The sequence below is a fragment of the Mixophyes fleayi genome, chromosome 4 (assembly GCF_038048845.1).
Source record: "Mixophyes fleayi isolate aMixFle1 chromosome 4, aMixFle1.hap1, whole genome shotgun sequence".
Lineage (NCBI taxonomy): Eukaryota > Metazoa > Chordata > Amphibia > Anura > Limnodynastidae > Mixophyes > Mixophyes fleayi.
The window spans coordinates 73,668,631-73,690,526 of NC_134405.1; the positions used below are offsets into that span (position 1 = coordinate 73,668,631).

The 21,896-nt window shown below is 40.1% G+C and overlaps 1 long non-coding RNA gene across 2 annotated transcripts in view; it reads left to right on the top strand.

The window, feature by feature from the left end:
* LOC142149888 (uncharacterized) overlaps positions 1–21,896 on the top strand; it is a 101,328-nt gene that overhangs the window by 17,562 nt on the left and 61,870 nt on the right. For both annotated transcript variants that reach the window (XR_012690901.1, XR_012690902.1), the window contains exons 2-3: positions 16,405–16,564; positions 20,523–20,651. This is a non-coding gene — a long non-coding RNA (uncharacterized LOC142149888). The remainder of the gene's footprint in view (positions 1–16,404; positions 16,565–20,522; positions 20,652–21,896) is intronic.

The window sequence follows — 21,896 nt, forward strand, 5'->3', positions numbered from 1 at the left end:
CGGGATGCTCATTACTCCCCTCCGTGTTCCGCCTGCTCCACTAGGGAAGTGCTGGATCAACAACTGCTACTACCCGAGCTTAAGTCCTGGAGGAAACCGAGTACTGTGGAACATAACTGGTTCCTCGGAAAGGGGGCTGCTAAAGGTGAACATCTCATGAAGAGGTTCTAGCAGTTGAGGTTCTCATGCTACTCTGTTCTTAACACATTCTAGGGATGTAGTTCAAAGATGGGACTCACATGATAAAAAATTGTTGAATAGGGTGTCAGCATAATATGCGACTTTGCTACTGTATGTGTTTTGTAATCTTCTTAAGATGTTCATTTTAAATTTAAAACTATTAGGTTAGATGACAGGAAATAAGTAAATTACAATTCTTGATGTGTTCTGCTGCAGTTAGTAAGATTTTCTCTATAATAGAATCTTGTTTAACTTCTGCCTAGATCGTCTGCTAAATTATCTGCTGCTAACAGAAAGAGAATGCCTATTTCTACCAAAAGGTGCACCATCCACCAATTTGGCAAGCACCTTTATAAAAAAAATAATGTATGACAAAATGAGTTTCCATCAAAAGATGGCCAGTATAATGTAATAAAAAAAGGTTTATTTTAACCTTAATTACTTGTATGTGTTAAGTTACATACAAAGTTGTAGCAGCTAAAGCACCTATTGTTTAACAGTGTTTCCTATTTAATTTAATATTTTACTCATTTAGCTTGAGAATTCCATAATTTGCTGGATGAAAAAGTGTCTGTCTAGAGTAAAACATTTTCTTTTTTTGTAACGTTTTTGGCCCTAGCACTGCTCACTGAATAGAGTGGTAAGTACTATTTCTACCATCTTTCATTTCACGTTCCATCATTAATACTCCCAGTTCTGGCAATACAAATATTCTGGAAATATTAACCCAACCTACCCCCTCCACTGCTCCATATGTCCAGTAATATTTTGTCACATTACCGAGATTCTAGAGTGATGGACAATATTTATTCTCTTAAGAATAACTGGGGATGGTGGATTGAGTTGAAAGATTTAAATATCATGAGCTTATTTTCATGACATCTCTATAGGTAAAGCATCCAAGCAAAGATCAGCTCAGAAGTAACTGCCTGGCATTTATCAAAGCTAATTAAGGTCGACATGAGCATAAAGGTTTATTCCACACACAATTCTAGAGCTTTGATTTTTTTTTGTATAACTTAAGACACATTTATTTATAAGTAAATAGAACAACAATAAGAAACACATTTGCAAATATACATTAGCAAATATATATGCACAACAAACACATACTAAAACGATCCAGCATTCCAAATGTATAGTTTTAAAATCTGTAACAGTTTGCACAACCAGCATTCAGTGCACACAGCTGCTATGTTAGATTACTCAGCCTCGTTCTTCTTTCACAGAATAGACTGCTAATTAAATGGCTAACTATTAAATTTCACTTAGCAGATACTGTGCAGCTTATATCTAGGGTAATTAGTCTTTGGATCTGTTAATATCCTCATTTTTTCACACACACTTTTGGAGGGCAATTGGAGGCACAGGGCCCCTTGTCTGATTAAAACCAGTGGCTGGATCTCTATTCATTTTCTACACAATGGTCATTAACTCAATACAAAGAGAAATTGGTATGGGTGAATATAATAGCTAGTTGATTACTCTTAACCAATTGACTTTAGTCCAGGAAAGAATTAATGAGTCTTGTAGTAATCAGGGGATGAGTGCAAGTGACTAATTAAAGAACATCTACAGTGAAATTAGAAGGTGGTCTTACAGATCTGGATAAAACTTTTTGGTGATAACTTTTTGTTAAATGAAAAAAATAAAATAAAATAAACTAGACCAATTGTTGCCTTTTTTCTGAAGGAATGAATAAGTTGCATGAAGAAGTTTTATGGTTTCTATAAAATCATCTATATTTTTAGAATATAGAGTTTATCTTTAAAAACAACCCCAGGATCCATTAATAGGACCACACATGCCCTGGCAGTTTCTCTTCCCATAAGATTTTTAAGGATAGGTTTCACTCTGCGGGGTAAAAGATCAAACCTTCTAAAAAGGAAAAGTGAATATGTTGCCCATAGCAACCAATCATATTCTAGCTATCATTTATCTAGTACATTCTAGAAAATGATAGCTAGAAATCGATTGGTTGCTATGTGCAATACCTCTATTTATCCTTTCTATAATGTTTGCTAAATCTATCCCTGTATTTCTAAGATGTGAGTAACGTAGTGTGGGATAACCTCTGCACACATTACAAGAGTCTCATAAAGCTACACAGTGCTGTCAGGGGCGGGCTGGACGGGGGGCAGGGGGGCATCGGCCACCCGGGCCGCTCAGTCTAACCAATGTTTGGGCCGGCCTCCCGTGGATGCAAGAGGTGCATATTTCCAGCGGTGCACAGGCGGCCGCATCTGGTGTCATGTGATGCGGCCGCCTGTGCGCCCCCTGGGTTGCCAGCCCGCCCCTGAGTGATGTTGTGGGATCTTGCTCCTTCCACTTTCTAATACACAGTCTGTGGATTTTCTGCTTGTCTCTATTCTCTTCCATAGATTATTCCACTATTACATGCAGTCTTGAAAACTATTCCACAGGTAAATGTGTAGAAAATGTGTTGCCCATAGTAACATCCAGACATTGAATGAAATGAAATCAAACGCCTGAATTGTTGCAATGGGTAACCACCTTTACTTCACATGTACTTGTGGACCTCTGTGCTGATGGGAACTTTCAGATGACCGAGCTCAAAATAATTCTTTCCTCACCCACTTCAAAACTAGTAGCCTTCATAAATTTACCCCTGAATCACACATAGAGATGAAAACTACACAAATTCTATTGAATTAACATCATCAAATGTGATTGGAAATTAACTGCTATTTAAGTGTCAGACCAACCTTACATAAATGTCGATGTTTTTGTTTAAGATGAGACAACACACTATAAACTAGTTGGTTAATTTGGTTAATTTGGTTGGCTTGACCGAATTGAACAACCAAAATCTTACTGTAAAAGTTGAAGCTGACAGCTGTCAGATTTGATCATACATTTAAATACAAGTGTGTAACTAAATCTGAAAGATATGGCTGTTCAGTGCTCGGCTGAATGGTCTGATATGGTCACTGGCTGGATGCATTTATTGTTCAATCAGATTGACATGTGATACATCCCGATCGGATGTTGATCAGGATTGGCAATCTTTTTCAGTCCATACACACAAAACTGTAATCTTCTCCCCATTAAATCTAAAATGGTCTAATTAATTTTAATTTAATGCATGAGCACCTTAACTCAGGCCACTGAAGGAGGTGAAAAGGCTTGAAGAAAATAAAACAATTAATTTAGCCAACAAATGTGCAGTGCTCATGTAATAATACTTAACGGGGTTGATTTATTAAAAGGTGATTAGACTTTTCTTCTTCGCTCCACCCATCAATTACACTGCCGGCAATAAGCTGTGCCATCAGTAAGTTTTGCCGCTTTTGTCTTAGCATGGGGAAGCCTAGTTAACAACTATGGAGGTGGTACTTAAATAAAAAATAAGGTTTTTAAATTTGTTTTCATTTTTTTTTTAAAAATAGATGAATCTATTTTTAAACTTTTTTTTATATTTCCACGTTAGTGTAACTGAAAGCCCAAAACTGGCTAATTGCATGAGCACATCTGCAAAGATAGGCCTGGTGAAAGGATGAGTTAACCCTTAACTCTCTGGACCGGCATCACAGAGGCAGCTGGGTAGCCCCGTAGTTATATTAAGATGATGGGTATTTTTTTTTTAAACAAATCCTACTTATCGCTGGTATGTGGGACCTTTTGATATATAGTCCCCTGTTACTAGTAATAAATGTAATGGAACAAGTGTTTTGGAAGCAAATTGCTCTTGTAAAAGAACAAAGTTCTGCCTTAAAGTGTGAATTCCAGATGCTCATTTCTCCCCTGTATATTATGGAGACACAGTAACTCTCATTATGCATGAGAAAGAGAGATGTCGAAAGGCACTATTATTTTAATGAATAGACATTAATTAATACAAATAAGTTACATTTTGGACTAGTGCTCCCAGTGGATATGAACACATAGAGCAATCAGATTTATTAAGCCTTGATGAGGTCTAATGGAGTGTGGTAAGCCAAGTATAATGGAGGAAATATGTTTTCGCGGCTATGCTATAGAGGACAGAAATTGCTTTGTGGTGAACGGGATTATGAATACAGTAATGTCAACGTTATCACGGGCAGAACACCAAGGTTATTTGCTAATTGCAAACATGGCTACTGCAACATTAAAGGAAATCTATCCATATGGAATGAAATTGTTCTATTACAGAGGCAGATTGCTAGACTCAAGTTTGTGTTTGTTCTGCATATTTCATGGGAGCTGAGAAATTAAAGACACATTTGCCTTAAAAGCTGTAAAATACTCACCACAGATCTAGGCTACAGAATTGTTTAATATATATTTTCTATCTGCTTACAGTACAAGACATTTGTTTATAAAATGTCTATGAATGACATATTTTTGTAACCAAACTTAATTATCAATTTTAACCATTCCACTCTGTTTACAACTATAAGTATGTACCATGCTTGCCTGGATTGTTTGGGAGACTCCCAAATTTCAGGGCTTTGCACAGCAAGTATCAGAGTGCGGCGTCAGACCAACTGTACCTGCCCCGTGGAACTGCACGAGGAATCTCCCAGAGAGGAGATAAAAAAAACTAGGAAGTTATGGTATTTACATGCTGGGGTTCAGTAAAGTGACAAGATATGTTCAGGGACTTACTACTACAAAATATACTATATATGCTAAGTGACTTTCACTACTGTGACAACACACACTTGGAGCACTACCACATACTTGCCAACTCTCCCTGAATGTCAGGGAGAGTCCCTGCAATAAGGGTGATCTCCCTCACTCCCTGAAGAGTCTGGCATTCTCCCTGATGCTGATCCAGTACAAGACGTGGTTGGCTTCGCCATCTGTGGCATGATGACACAGTTCAGAAATTGTGTCCTATGTCCATGTATTGATGCCTATGGAGGTGGCCATTTTCATGGAGACCAAGATTTAATCAAAGACTGACAGGTAAGACAACATGACTTCAGTAATGGAGACTCTTGAGATTCATTAGCTGTTTTTCTTTAACGCATAGTTGCCTACTCTCCCGGAATGTCTGAGAGACTCCCGAAAATAGATAAGTGGCAGGGCGGGGCTTAATGATGCAGATATCGCGTCATCTTAGCCCCGCCCCTGCTGTAATTGTCCAAAATTGTGACAATCGTTTAGGGGGTGAGGCCAAAAATGATGCGCTTCGTCAAGCACCGGCCCCACATGCCCACCTCCCCCGGGATCTCCATGACGCCAACGAGGAAAAGATGGCAAGCATGCACTACCACTTCCAGTATTGTGTCTGTATGTACATGGTGTCTCTACCATTAGAGTGACAATTCATACTCTGGTACCACTACTGCATGTTAACAACATATGTTGTGAACAGGGAACAGGAGCACTAATTCATCAGATTGCTGTACATGGGCAGTCACAATTTCGTTAAAATGTGCACTATGAAACTCAATTTTATTCCAGGTGTTATTATATTACATACCATGTTGATGAGTTTAATATACATACTGTATGTTTCCTATAAACAGTGTTTTCTTAGTGCTTACAGTGTGTTCTTGCACTTTTATTTGTATTTTATATATCCATTCACAGCAGTGTAGCACCTTTCTATGCATTTGATGAATGAGGGTGTGCGGGCCATAGCCTTCTGTTCATGTATATCAGTTTTGATGGTTGTGGCTAACTTCATTTTGGCCTAGTGTATTCACACAATGTAAGAAGTTAGATAATAACAAGACTGAGGCTAACAATATATTTTACATTAATTACAACGGAGGGGTGGTCATCATCCCAAATGAGGTTAAAAGGCTGAGGTTTGGGATCAAGTCTAGTATAGGCTCCTATACATGAAAGGGTTAAGAAAAAGGGGCATGACAGGATTACATGGATACTCCCATGTTGTGTCACAATGGGAGCTGCTTAGCTGACCTGGTCATAAATATCCTGTCAACTTATGAACTTCCTCTATGTAAGTTTGGATACGCAACACTCACCTTATTTAGCTGTCTGCATCTTTTTCCTTCCAGCACTCTGGTTCTCTGTTCTAATTTTTCCCTTTGTGCCTTCTTTTCTGCCCCCTTTGCTCTGTATCTCTCATCTGCCTGTTCTTGTGTCTCTATTTGTTGTTTTCTTTTGTTTTGTTCTCTGCTCGATTGTCCTGGTGTGCCTTCTTTCTCCTGTCCATTCCCTGCCTTATACATAAATCCCCTGCACATTTCATTCATCCCCAGTCCATGCCCTACGATGGACTGGAGATGGCCGAATTGGGAATGGGATTTGTGTTTCTGCTGGTGCCGAGTCTGGCTATGCAACCGTGGCGGTCACTGGCTTCCCGCCCCTCCGGCGCCAGTGGTTTCTGCTTGTCTGCCGCACATGATTAGAAGCAGGGTCCTGCGTCCTGCCTGTCTTAATTGGGTGTGGATATTGACACGGCCCTGGCCAGTTCTATCTCCCCTCTGATAAGGTTGATAAGCGACAGGCGATGATTATGGAGGTGCCACCTGGGTGGTATTGAGTAAGGTCCGATCCATTTTAGGTCTCTTTTTAATTTTGCCTCCAGGATTATTCCCATGTGACAGGTCTTCCGTCGGAAGCTTGAGAGGGTTACCGCAGGTCGCAGTAAGCCTCTTCGCTGTGTTTCTTTGTCTCCAGAAATATTGGAAGACTTAGGAGTGTGGGTGGTGTTTCTGCATGATTTTATTGGTGTGAGCTTGTGGTCAGAGCCCTCTCTGTCCAGCTGGGAGTTGCAGCTTTTCACCGACGCCGCGGGGGCGGTGGGTTTCGGCACTTATTTTGATGGCAGTTGGTGCGCTTCTAACCTGGTTTTGTTGGAATTGTTTCCCATTGTTGTGACCCTGGAACTGTAGGCTCCCAATTCCAGGGGAAGCAGATTGTGTTTTGATGCAACAATTTGGGTGTGGTGCAAGCTGCTAACAGACATCATTTTTGCTTGCTGCCGGCCTCTTGCGGTTTGTGTGTTTTCAAGCTCGGCACTTGACAATATGTTGGCTAATGCTCTGTCCTGGTGGTGCTGAGATAGGTTTAGGGCTTTGGCACCGCATGTGTCCCTTATTGGCATGCCTTGTCCTGCTTATGTCTGGCAGAAAGTGATGCTGGCATAGAACGCCTCATTGAACTCTGGTCAGGGAGTATGACCGGGTTCCTGGCTGGTTCACCAGGATCTTTTACCCCCGTCCAAATATCAGTTTTCAAAAGCACATTCGAGCTGATTGAGCTAGGTAATCTGTGTTTTGGCACAGATTCCTTTCATATTGGGGCAGCTATGTCAGCGGCAGTGGGGAGAGCTTCCCTACAGAGTGTTCAACAGTTGGGGCGATGGAAATCTAATGCCTATAAATGGTATGTGTGGCCTTCTTTGCTGTCTTTATTTGCTGATTGTGTTTCTCTTTACTCTCTCTTCTTTTTCTTTTCTCCTCTTTCTGACTCTTGGGGAAACAGGGCTTTCTGGCTCTTGGGGACACATAAGAAAATGTGATGAAAGGAACATTCCCAATTTGAGCGGTACATTGGTGGTATTTGGATTGAACAACTGCGGATCTGATATTGCTTTCTGCATCTTTTTATTCCTGATGGTATGCATTGGATGGAGGGGGGTTTAGGTTTATTAATTGAAAGCATTCATGAGAGCTTGAAGAGATTTTGCTACGTTAGTATGGTGTTGGGCCTTGTTCCCTTACGGCTCCCGATGTGGTCGGAAAGCATTGGCAGCCAGAGGCCAGTACCTGATGGGAGCACAGTTATTCAGCTGAAGAGTTTGCATCCCTTCGAAGTGTCAGGTTTTAAATTCAGTTACAGGCACCGTCCTAGGGGGGTGGGCTTTTTGGGGCGTTAAGTCAGCCTTGGCCAAGAGGCAGGTCCTCTAAGCTTGTGGCAGATGGATACTTGGTCATTTTAAGGGTACGTTTTTGGGAGGAAAATGTCCCCAGATGATTTATACTGAGAAGGTGGGTGACCCTCATTGTGGTATTTCGGTATTGGATCTAACTGACTGTGTCGAAGTCGTATAATTGGATGAACGAAAGTATATTAGTTAATATTGTTTTATTGTGCGATTGCACTCAGTATGCTATACTACACGTGGCATACTGCGATTGCACGGTAAAATATGCACGCACACACTCGCATTACAACATTTAGTTATTTATATAATTCATATTCATATTGGTTCCATTATACAGTGATTTATGAGCAGATAGTATCTAGTTTATTATTAGTTTACATATTATGATTATTCTGGTTATAGGAAAGATGTCATGTCTGGTATCATATTAATCCCCTATTCTTTAGCAGTTGTCCGGTGCATTCGCCAAAGAGATAGCACATTGCATACTCTAGTTAGTGATGTTAGGGAATAAATATTTAAAGTAATGCTGACTATAAAATGCTAATAGTCTAGTTGAAACTGGAGCCTTGGCGGGAAAAGTCAGAGCACAACCCCTGGAGAGATGACCCCCACCTTTGGATATTTTGGTTTGAACTGGCCTATGACCTGCAGCACTCTGGACCTTCCTGATACCTGGACCAATAGAAGCAAGCCACACCATCTCCATTGTTCTCACTGTAACACTGAGTGTATATAATATAGCTGTGCTCCTACTGGCTTCAGTCATTCTCTGACCACAGTATTCTGGAGTGAAATACTGTTCACTAGTACCCGTGGGAGTGCAGCAGCTAGCGCAAGCGAATGCAGTGGTATGTATTTATCTTTTGGTATTGGCTGTACTGTATTATAATCATGTGTTGAATTGTTAAACTTTGCATCTGCTAAAATAAATTACTTTGTGCTTCGGAAACACAATACAATCGCTTGGGCAATGCTTATTTGAAAACGATACAATTATTTTAATAACTGCTTGTACTTTCTCCTCCACCATACATTTGTTTCTTATTAATAAAACTGATTCTCATCTGCCAAAACTTGTTGTGTGTTTATTTTATGTTAAGGAGAGTTATGTTTTCGGGAGATATAGCATGACTGACCATCAACAGATAAGCCTTTTATTGCTAAATAGAATTTGCAAATAATCACATAACTTAATTAAATATTCATATACCAATGTGTTTTCGTGGACTGCAGCTCTGCACCATAAAAGCAACATCACTTGTGTTGACTTTCAGACAGGGTTGGGAGAGCATCTCACAGGACAGATAAATGCACTGACAGGACTGCAGGACAAAATGACATTGCTGTGAACATTAGGATTCCCACTCTCTTTCCCCTATGGATCATATTTCTACAGATTCCCCTCATACCTTAGCTATGTTCTGGACATCTTCTGGTAAAACTATGGGGACACCTAGCACACACAAAACAGTACAGTGGCTGAGGCTTCTGGGGAAATATCTTTCACAGATTACCTCCCATTCACTTGCAGCACCCTGTAACTTCTGTGTACAAAGGAGGGAGGGGGGAGATTCTGGGCAATAGATAATGCCCCCCTATATCACTATAGTCAACTAGTTCTCCTGAGTATGTGAATGCCAAACGTGTCTGCTTTCATTAAGGTTCTTATGGATCTATAGGAACAGAAACATGGCTCTGCCTTTATTGATTGTTTTCCATTTTTTTCACTATCATCATCATCATCATCATCATCTATTTAACTATGTGGTATGGCAATACCAGATGTGACGTTGACATTTTCTGTTAAGGGATTAATAATAATTTTAGCTATGGCTTGCTTGTGTTTTTAATAAGAGAGTTGACAGATATACATAACGATAAGCATTTTTTATGGAACTCTATTACAAATATTTGCTGCTAATGTCTAATGTATTGCTTGGTTGACTCATTTTATGTTTACATCTTTTGGACATTTTTATTATCTGGCTGAATATTTTCTGTCTAGCTCCAAAAATGTGCTATTCTTTACCCACCTACTTTTTTTTACAGATGTCACATGATGTGTGATCAGGCTATGATGCATTGCAGCAAACAATAAAGAGAGGTAGCATAGCAAGTGTGGTCTAGGAGGTAAAAATCAGGGCCAACCTTTAATTAAAGAGCACTAAATTAGAGTGTCCTGAGCTACTTTAACCGGTGAAGCCCAGTAGAAAACACAAGAAGCATCAAGCACAGACAAGCCCTTTAAAATGATTGAGATGCTCCTTGCACACATTTGTGTGAACATTTTCTTAATCTCTGGTCTACCAGGGATCATTGAACATTATAGCTGTGAGCCACAGATGATAGTCGGCTAAGCGGACAAGAGTTCCAGGGATAGTTGATTGATACAGACTTCCTTTGCTTTGCCAGTCAGGTTCAGGATAAACTAGAGTACCAGGCGTTCCGTATCTTATACTCTTGTACGCTAATAGTCCACTTGCATCAATAAAATACCAATTTGATATTTCTTCATGTAGAAAAATAGACACAAAATACAAGGTGACAAAGAAGTGACTCAGAACACTCCCAATCTGTCTCCCATCTGGTATGGCAGTGTCTGTTTTAAACAGCGACAGATAATTTGAGTCTGTTAAATAAAATTACAGGTGTATGGATTTGTTCCAGGCAGAAGCATACATTCATTGTGCGCAATCAGGATCCTAATCCTTTATTTGTGAGCAATAGTCATAAAACCAGTGTTTGGTTAACGGCTCTCCTTTGTTCCAGCACATTAAGTGAGCTTCAAACTACTGTAGGTGTGTGTGTGCCATTTATCTCCCTCCAGTAACACTGCATATGAGCAGATACATTGATGTAACCTTTTCCCTCCTCATTTCTGTCTCTGTGGACTAATATAGACTGTGCTGTCAGGAAGCGCTTTCAGAACACGCTCTACCAGTTATTAAATTGTAACTTAACTAGAAGTTACTTCTACTTTAAATAACACATTCCACTGTAACACCTACAAATGTATATAGGAGTTGTATGATGTTTTACAAATATCTGGAACTTCACGTGTCGCTACCAAAAAATAACGGATCCAAGTTAGCTTTGTACACATGTTTTGCGGCACTGATAACCAGGTAGTGTCTCATTCTACGGACACTTTATTTTTTATAAGCTGTGTTGTTCATATATTAATGGTATAGTTCTTCATATGTTACTGGAAATATCGATTGCTATATTTTTTATGAATTTTTTATGGGGCTTTTTTTTAAATAAAATACAAAACAAAAGCATTTATTTATGTTTTTCAATTGCAGTGTAATTAGAAGCTCAAACCAGGCTTCCAGTTCCACAGATCCACCAGGCCTCAGAACAGCAGAGTAATAAGTAACTCTTATCACTATCTATAGCTTTTTCCGTGGCACAGTGATATAATGTTCATAAATTGAGGCGAAAAGTAATATTTTGTGTTCATTATATGCGGTGATACAAAAATCACACTTTTTCACTGCTATACATGTAATTTTAGTAATTAGGCCCAGAGATCTGGGATTGCTTCCTTGTGTGTTGGTTAATTAAGTAATTGCTAATTGATGTTCCAAGCAAGCAATGCAGAATGTCACTACTCCTGGCTGATTTAACAATGAATAGATTCCAGCCGACATCAGGCATATTGAAAACTCCCATAATTATCACCTCACCGTTCATTGACATCTCAGAGATTTCCTCTATTAATAATCTATCCAATTCCTCATCATTGTCCTGGTGTAACCTCAAGCCTCCCAAAATCTACCAACCCTGTACTGAAAGAGCACAGGGGATCTTCCCTGCACCCCTGGGCTGTGGGTACCGTGGTAATGAGGAATATGAATATCGGGACCCCCAGAGTGGCAACATTAAAAGGTTATAATATTTCAATAAAACATATTAATAAAGAAAACCCATCTTCTTTTATTCTAATAAAATATTCTACCTGTAATCCAAAGATAAATGTTCCATATATGTATTCAAAAGGGAAAACGTTCTTTTGATCCACTTAAAATAAGAATAGAAAACCATAAGAAAGAATGCAAACTGCTCTGCCAAGGAATATAGGAATGAATGGCCCATTGGTACGAATGTGAACAAAATATTGCAATGTTAAATTGCTTATCTTGACCTCTAATGGGTATGTATTCAATACGCTCCCAGAGAGACCAATGGACTTTTCCAAATGTGGTGGCATGCTTTGGAGGCACCAAAATGGAACAAACATTAAAAATATATATGCGATATAGAGTTTAATCGCCATTGGGTAAAAGCCCTAAATTGATTCTATTTGCAAAAAAACTTTATAGAGTTTATCAGTTTATAGAGTTAACAAAATACCCTTAATTCTATCTACAGTGCCCTGCATTAAAGTTTTTATCATTTTTCTTCCTCCTCCACCCATTCTAAACAGAGTATAACCTGGAATAACTATATCCAAGTCATGGTTATCATTGTACTATGACTAGTAGTAGCTATGGGATCTAACTTATACATTGATATTATTGAAATCAGTTCAGTGAGCTTATTATCTAAACTGGGAGCATTTATAGCTTCAGCTCTACGCTCCATCATCCAGAGCATAGTAAGCCTGTGTGCATACAATCCCTGGACACAGCTCTCACCTGAGGTGAAAGGGTGGGTCCCAGAAGTTGATTGACAGGATGGATGTAATTAATGGTAGTAGGGGGCAGTGTTAGGTATTAGGTGCTGGAAACTACATTGCTCAGCACTCCCGAGCTGTAAGGAGCAAGAAAATGACATCAGAACCCACCGACAATATGGGCATTGGCAACAGAGTAACAGGAAGAGAAGGAGACTGGCAGAAAAGGAGATAGGTGTGGCCACAGTCGGGTACATAGCCACACCCAGAGTAGTCATATCCACCCAGATACATGTGTCTGCAAATGTGCTTAGCCTGCAAGGGGGAGAGAAACACACTTTAAGTGTGCCTACTTTATGTTATGAGTCCTGAAGTCAGTCATTCGAGTAGTGTCTCCACAGAACTACTACAATTACAGACAGCGTGATGGCATGTGGTGGAAGAGTGAGAGTAAATAGGGGAAGGTATGAGAGGCATTTAAGAGAAGTTTGAGGGTCATGGATGTGGGGGAGGTGTGAGGAGCATGTAAAGTTGGTCTGAGCAGTGATGTGGAGTGCTGAAGTAATTGTGGGGTTATTTCTTAATTTTTAAAATGAATGGGAATGTGCAGCCACCAGCCTCACAGAGCAATCTGCCATAATAACATAGAGAGCTGCTACACTTACAAACACGGGTGCAAGTCTGATAAAGAAGGCTGACAATCTGTCAGGCAGGGCTGCAAGATTATTAATGCTAGCTACAAGACAATCAGAAGGCAATGCCAATCCCGTAGTCTGCTATAGCCAGAGATTAGTCTGCCAAAGGTCCTGTACAATGTGCCACAGACGCAAGGAGACCTTTGGCAGACTAATCTCTGGCTATAGCACACTATAAGATTGGCACTGCCACTCTAGCAATACAAGTCGCTATATGTATGAATCTGCGATTTTGCAAACTCGCCTGAGATTGCTGTGAAAATTTCCAGATTCAACATGCTGCTTTGAATAGGGGAAATTTGCAAACATATTAGCTTCCCACTGCTGGGCAATGCTAACATAACATGAGGCACAATACAAATTTTAATTATGAGGGTAATCATGGTTTATTGCTTAGAGGGGCACAAATTATTATTAATTAACTTTCAGGGGCCAAATTATTTTATGAATAAATTAGTGGGCCAAATTTCATTAATATGTAAGGGCAATTTTTTTTATTTAATGAGGGTAATCATAATTTCTTGTTTAGGGGGGCACAAGGTATTATCTAACGTGGGCCAAATTATTTTATTAATAAATTAATGGGCCAAATTTCATTAATGATTATATGTAAGGCAATTGTTTTATTTTATTATATTATAGTTGCATACTATTTCATCAGTGGAGCAATAATATTTTTTTTTTCGATGTGACACACATGGGCACAAGTGAATGGTGACCCTTGTAGTGCCACGAGTATATTTTTTAAATTTGGGGACCCTGAAAAGACCCACAACTTGAAGAGACAAAATGGCTAGGGTGGAATCACTGTGTTGGGAAGAAAAAACAGGAATGGTGATCTGAGTTTAATTGAAAGGTTTAAAGCCCCTATCCAATGCAGGTGCAGGGTGGCACTTGGTGGCACCGGTGGCTATATATTAAATTAAACTGTTTAGGATTTACATGTCTCTATGGTAATAAACATATATCTATGAATAGTGACAGGCACCAATCAGGAGGCTAGCTGATTGTTCCTCTCCCTGCTCGGCCAATCAGAGTAGGACATGTGAGGGAGCTGTAAATTGGAGTCAGAGTTAATGCTGGAAGAGTTACTCACAGAGATAATTATATCACAGAGTGGATATATCACAGTTTCCCGACAGGAAAGAAATAAAGGGAAATAACAGAGCAAGTAATAAAGGGACAGAAAGCTCATTGAAATAAATCTGAAACAGAGAACCGTAAAACCATGTACTTAATGATAACTGAGGGACAATGCTGAGGAAAAAGGATTAGAAGTAAATAAATCTTAATTATGAGACATCTTTACCAGGAGGTGATTTATAAATAAAATATCTGAGTTACTGATAGACAAGATGCAAGATCCTGTAATGCCTTCCACTCTCCCTTAGCCCTCACCCTATAACCCTATAAGTTATACACACCCCCTCACTGTCCCCTATCCTGTAATCTACCCCCCTTCACCTAGGCAACGTAATAATCACACTGCGCAAATATCTCCAGAATGTTGTACAATATACAGATGCAGAGGCGGAACTAGCGAACTGTGGGCCTCGGTGCAGGGAGAATGGAACCGGGGCCCCCGATCTTCTGCATCTGCCATGTAGAGGGTCCCATTATCTCCATGGGCCCCGGTGTACTGCACTGTCGCACCAATGGTAGTTCTGCCATTGTACAAATGCCAGACAGCCTTTGCGCTGCACTAATCCAGACATACTTAGCAATATCAGTGACATAACAGACCAGAAAAGTCAAACCTCCTTCTGTTTAGAAACTACTGATTTGTTTAGATTTTTTTTTTTAAATACTTGTTGATCTTCCATTTCAGCTGTTTCCCAAAAGAGCCAATGTATTCGTTATACTATTCACAAACCAATCACATCAATGGGAGCAGTGTGTCTATTAAATTGGTTATAAAAAGCTAATCACAAACTCAGTACACAGCCACGTTTTTCCTCATTTCCAATGGGAAAGGCAAACAATATGCACTTAGCAGCCCAGGCAGGGTTGGCCTGCATTGTCAGGGATAGGGGCCTGGTATGCTGCTCTAACTGGTCTCCAGCTGTTCTTTGCCTCCTCTGGGCCATGGGGGTGACTTTGACAGCTAAATTTAAAAGTCTTGTCTTTAAACACATTGCCATTTTAAATTTAGCTGTCAAAGTTGCCGAATATCAGTAATTTGCAAAAATTGCTCTTTAATACATTTACCCCCAAGACTAGTAAAAAGTGCACTTCAACTGATCTAAAATGATGTTTTTAAAACTATTTACTCTTCTCATTGCATTTCCATTACAATTGCTTCCTAAAAGTACTGTCATGGACTGGAGATTTGGGAGTCAGAACAGTTTCTTGTGATGTAACGAAGATATGAGTAATAGGTGCAATGTCACATGCAGCATTGTAAACACATTTGTGGCTTGTTGTTTCTATATTTTTGTCTTGTTATGTTGTCATGTTAACATTCTCCGTGCTACTGATTGCCAAGATGATTCTCAGAGCTCTGGGGTATCCTCTGTGCAATGGCTTTCGGATAATGGAAAACATGTAGGGGAGCTTCTTTCATGGTTAAATCTATAGAACGTCATAGTGACAATAGTAGAATAGTATGTTCTGCTCATGTGTACAGGAAGTCTGTAAGAGATTACCTGTTATGGTTTAGCTTTGTAATTTAACCATCTTTTGGTGTATTAATCCTTAACACCTGTGTCATTAAGTGTCTGGCATTGTTTTGTCCCTTAGCATGATTGAACAGCAGTACAATAAGGTTGTAGCAAACTACTGGTTGATGCTTGCCAGTTGTCTGTTCAAGCAAGCTGTAGAGGATACCATTAAATCAATAAACATTGGGCTGAGATTATTACAAATGAATGTACCGTCCGAACAAAGTAAGTTTCCGAATATAGGGATTTCCGTATTGAGAGATCGCTTATTACCATGTTAATGGTGTGTCAAGAAAAAGAGGGGCAAATATCCATAGAATCCTACATAGTATGTTCATTTTCTATCAATAATTGTCCTATACTGTTTGAAGTAGCACAGCATACTGTACTGTAAATGTAACGTTATTATTTTTAGCTGTATTTTTTTTACCGCAGGCAGGCAGTGGGAATAGTTGAAGTCCTGACCAAAGAAAATTATGAGATAATTGCGAGACAAATCACACAGTTCTTTCCCACAAAGTATAATGAACACATATGCCTGTCAAAAGATTTAAAAGACATGTAGGGGACTGAGATGGATGTACAGACAAATAAGGTATGTCTTTTATTATCAATACTATTATGTTACTGATTGGGGTAATAGTGACTTATCTTTTTTTTTAGTGATTTGATTGCTGTTAACACTTGCTGTAACGGTCATTGAGGAATAATGTGTGCACAGTTTACACATCTCCATGCCAATGCAAACTGTACTACTTACCGCACAGGAGAGGAGATATTATTATTACCATTATTATTAACATTAACACTTATTTATATAATACCAGAATGCTCTACAGAGGATAATTAACTGTTCCCTATACTTGTAGACCTACAGTATCAGAGAGTCCTTTGGTTTTCCATTTTGAATGGAATCTTTATTCTGTTTACACAGACCACTGCACCGTGATGAAAAGTACACAGGGGAAGAGGATGTTTATATGTGTTCCCTATTCTCATAGCCCTATGGTATCATGTAGTCCTGGGGATAGCATGGCATCACCTTGACTCATTGGCCCAAGTGCACTGCACACCCTGGATCTGTGGTGGATACGTCACTGGTCACAGGAGCACTAACACCATTTAATAATCCTGAATAAAACAAACTGCTGTACACTATTTGGGACAAAAGTCTGGCAAGTTTTACCTTACGTAGCAATATTGTTGCTCTTCTATGGTAGGCATGAATTACTTGAATTCTGACCCTCTAATAATTATAATAATTAATAATAATAATAATAATAATTATTTATTTATATATATAGCTTCTTGGGCACACTGAGCTGCTATTCTATGGAATAATTCACTTGCCCCATTGGAGCTTACAATCTAAATTCCCTACCACACACCCACTAGGTTCCATTTTTGTCAATGACAGGCAGCCCCTGCTGGTCAAAAAATACAGAATCTATGTTAATAGCACAATTTGAAGAGCAAAGTCATCATTTTATTAGGGCTTTCAGTATCACCTGCAATACTCCTCACCCAACTAAGAATTCAGCAGGAAACAGTCCCCTGAGTTGTGCATAATATAAATTTATGTCTTAAAATGTATTGCGGCCGATGCAGAGTGAGTACAACGCCAGTGTCTATAGCGTATCATGAGTGAAATCACTCTATGCAGGCCCAGAAAGTGGGCTCATGCATACAGAGCTGTAACTAGACATTCTAGCACCCTGAGTGAGAGAGAACACTGATGTCCTCCAAAGCCTTGATTGAGGAGGCATGGCCAACTACTAGAACCCTATACAAGCATTATACTGCCATTCAACAGTGTGCTGCTCTCTCCTATTTGTTAATGCAGATTTGACTACCTGGTGGTTCTGCTTGTGTCTTAAGCTAAGTTGCTGCATAGCTGAATCCTGGAATGTTGGTGTCCTGTTTGGAAAAGAGACTATTCATCTTCTAGAAAGCCGAGCAATGAATTAATACTGCATCCACATTTAATAATTACACTTTCTTCCATCCCAACCATTAAATTAATAGTACTTTTGTTTAAAAACCCCAAGCAGCCCCAAAATGAAATTAATGGTATTCACATTTAATAAATATGTCTATTTCCCCCCAACCAGACAAGACATTAAATTCATAGTATTCCTGTTTAATAAACAGACATATTCCCCCCACCAGCACTGACATTAAATTAGTAGTATTCTCATATAATAAACAGACTAATTTCCTCATACCAGCCATCATTTTAAATTAATTGCATTCCCATTTAATGCTCCCATCTCAAGTTAATAACATTCAAATTTCACCCTTTGAGCACTGACATTTTTTCATTAGCCCCATATTTAATAAAGACCACCAACCCTATTAACACCCTCAATATAATAATTAATACCCCACAAGCCTCAATTTTAATACTTCCACCAGCTAGCCCTAGCTAGATGTAAGCCTTTAAACCTGGAAAGTGAGTGCATCTGATTTTATCTGCATTTTAATGGTGTTTAAAGCATATAGGTCAGTGTAGAACCTGCATACAATGAGGTGCCCTTGACACTGGGATACAGGCTTAAATGTTTTGATCAGAATATGAATGAATACCTCATGTTTTCATTTTGCTAGATACACACAGATATGTAGTGTTAAGGATAAACGCTGACAACAACTGTCTTTTTGTAATAGTATTCACATTTAATAAATATGCCTATTGCCCCCAACCAGCTCCAGCACTACATTAATAGTTTTCCTGTTTACTAAACAGACATATTCCCCCTACCAGCCCTGACATTATTCCCCATATAATAAACAGACTTATTTTCTCAATACCAGCCATCATTCTAAATTAGTAGCATTTCCATTTTATGCTCCCATTTCAAGTTAATAACATTCAAATTTCACTCACTGTGCCCTGACATTTTTTCATTAGCCCCATATTTAATATAGACCCCCAACCCTGTGTCATATTAACACCCTCAATATAATATTAATAGCCCACAAGCCTCCATTTTAATACTCCCACAAGCTCCTCAAAAAACTTATCTGCTCTGAAGTTGGTACATCGGAGATCTATTCATGGGCATGTCCTTCCCCTACCAGCTCACTTTGGTGTGTGAAGTGTGAGGGGAGAAGAGAGAGGAAAGAAGGGGGAGGAGAGAGAAAAGGGAGGTGGAGGAGAAATTCGAAGATGGAGGGGGTGGAGGAGGAAAGAGAGAAGGGAGGTGGAGGATAAAAGGGAGGGAGAGAGGAGAAAAGGAGAGGAGGGAGAGGAGAGAAAGGAGAGAGGCAGGAGGGAGAGCAGGGTGGGGTTGGAGAAAAAGGAGAGAGAGGATGGAATGGGAAGAGAGAGAAGGTGGAGGTGGAGGAGAAACGGGAGGAGGAGGGAGAGTAGAGAAAAGAGAGGCAGGAGGGAGAGCAGGGTGGGGTAGGAGAAAGAGGAGGAAGAGGAGAGAGAGGATGCAGGTGGAGGGGAGAGAAAAGAGAGGTGGAGATGTGAAAAGAGGAAGGGGGTGGAGAGAAAGGCGGAGGGAGAGAGGAAGGAAAGAGAGGGAGGAGAGAGAAGAGGGAGAGGAAGGAGAAAGGGGAAGGAAGTAGATGAGAGAAAGGAGGAGGGGGAGAAATTGGAGTGAGGAAGAGAAGGAAGGGAGAGGAGAGAGAGGAAGGAGGTGGAGGAGAAATAGGAGGGAGGGGGAGGGAGAGAGAAGGGAGGGGGAGAGAGAGAGGAGAGAGGCAGAAGGGGTGAAGGAAAAAAATGAAAGAGAGGGAGGAGGGAGAACAGGGAGGGGAAGGAGAAGGAGAAAGGGGAAGGAGAGGAGGGAAAGGAGAACTTGAAAAAGATAACTCTAATCTGCTGCACATAGAACAAGGTAGCTGGTCCTAGGGAAGGGACCAGTCACCATTAGTACACAGAGATCAATGCCAGGAAAAAAATGTTCTATATGAGCTGTGGGGCGTGAGCTATAAGTGGTTGCTCTCGCCACCACCACTGCTCAAAGAGCTTCAGTCCTGACATCAGTTTTTGTGCCTTAATAGGCTGGTGCATTAGTAGTAGAGGAATCTATATATCCTCCTCTTATGCCCTGAACATATATAAGGAAAGACACTCAAAATCACCACTTGAGACAACAAAGTCTCACAATCTAGTCCCCAGGACATCCTTCAATCTCTACCCTACCACAGGGGCCTCTTAAACAAAGCTACTATCGGTACCACAAATACCAGATATTATTTGAGCTATAAACGGGAGCGATCCTCTGTAATTACCCAAATTACAAGGCTATTAACTTAGAGCTATAAACTCAGAGCTATAAAAATTCCAAGACCACCATATACCCCAGGGCTATAAACTCCTGACTAGCAGTCAGCGGTTAAAAAATCCACGCATAATATACACCGCATAAGAGCTATAACCACAAAGCAAAAGAGCTGTAACATTGAAAACTGCAAAACGAGCTATAATCATCTGCTAAATAACTCACAGAAAGTATATTGTCTGTACCGCTTCTACTGCTACCCCCCACTCCATTTTTCTCCTCCCTCCCTCTCCCACACCTTTCTTCTTCCCACTATAGACACCCCAGGTTCCGCCACGGCAGAAACAATGAAACAACAAGCAACAGTCACGGGAAACGGAACGCCCGGACCACCCGTAACGGCAGCAACAAACCCCAGAATACACAAGTCATGCGCAGACGTCCAAGGTAAACCCCCTAAAAAGGGTCTCCGCCACTCACGTCCTATAATGCATTTTTGTTATTGAAAATCTCCTCTTTAATAAATAACAATGCCCAGATAATATGGAACTATATTGTGCAGTTGGTTAATATTAGAGATGCTCAGGTTCGGTTCCCCGAGAACCGAACACATCCAAACTTAGCAGATCCAAGTACCGAGCCAAGCCGACTCAGTACTTTTGTGCGCACTTGGAATTGAAACCGTTATTGTTACGTCGACGGATATCGCGAGTTTTGGATTCTATAAGCTACGCTCTCCAAGGCAATCCAGCTCCATTTCACAGAGGGACACAGAAGGGGTAGCACGGTTGAAGTTGGGCAGCATCATAGGTAGAAAAGAAAGAGGAGGGGTAGCAGTGTTCTTCAAAGTCTCCTGTGACATTCAGAAGAGCTCCATTGCTCCATTGCTAATTGTCATTGCTGAAATAAAAATAATAGGGCTGACAGGCTTGGTGCTCTAAATCTGCAGTCACATTGTACTGTGTTATATAGGTAACACACAAAGAGGAGAGCTCCATTGCTAATTGTCATTGATGAAATAGAAATAATAGGGCTGGCAGGCTTGGTCTTCTAAATCTGCAGTCACATTGTACTGTGTTATATATAAGTAACACACAAAGGGGAGAGCTCCATTGCTCCATTGCTAATTGTTGTCATGCTGAAATAGAAATAGTAGGGCTGGCAGGCTTGGTCGTCTAAATCTGCAGTCACATTGTACTGTGTTATATAGGTAACACACAAAGAGGAGAGCTCCATTGCTAATTGTCATTGATGAAATAGAAATAATAGGGCTGGCAGGCTTGGTCTTCTAAATCTGCAGTCACATTGTACTGTGTTATATATAAGTAACACACAAAGGGGAGAGCTCCATTGCTCCATTGCTAATTGTTGTCATGCTGAAATAGAAATAGTAGGGCTGGCAGGCTTGGTCGTCTAAATCTGCAGTCACATTGTACTGTGTTATATAGGTAACACACAAAGAGGAGAGCTCCATTGTTCCATTGCTAATTGTCATTGTTGAGATAGAAATAATAGGGCTGGCAGGCTTTGTCTAAATCTGCAGTCAAATTGTACGGTGTTATATAGCTCACACACAAACAGGAGAGCTCCATTCCTAATTGTCATTGCTGAAATAGAAATAATAGGTTTGGCAGTGTTCTTTAAAATCTGCAGTTACAGTGTACTGTCTGTGTCATAGCTCACCCAGAAAAA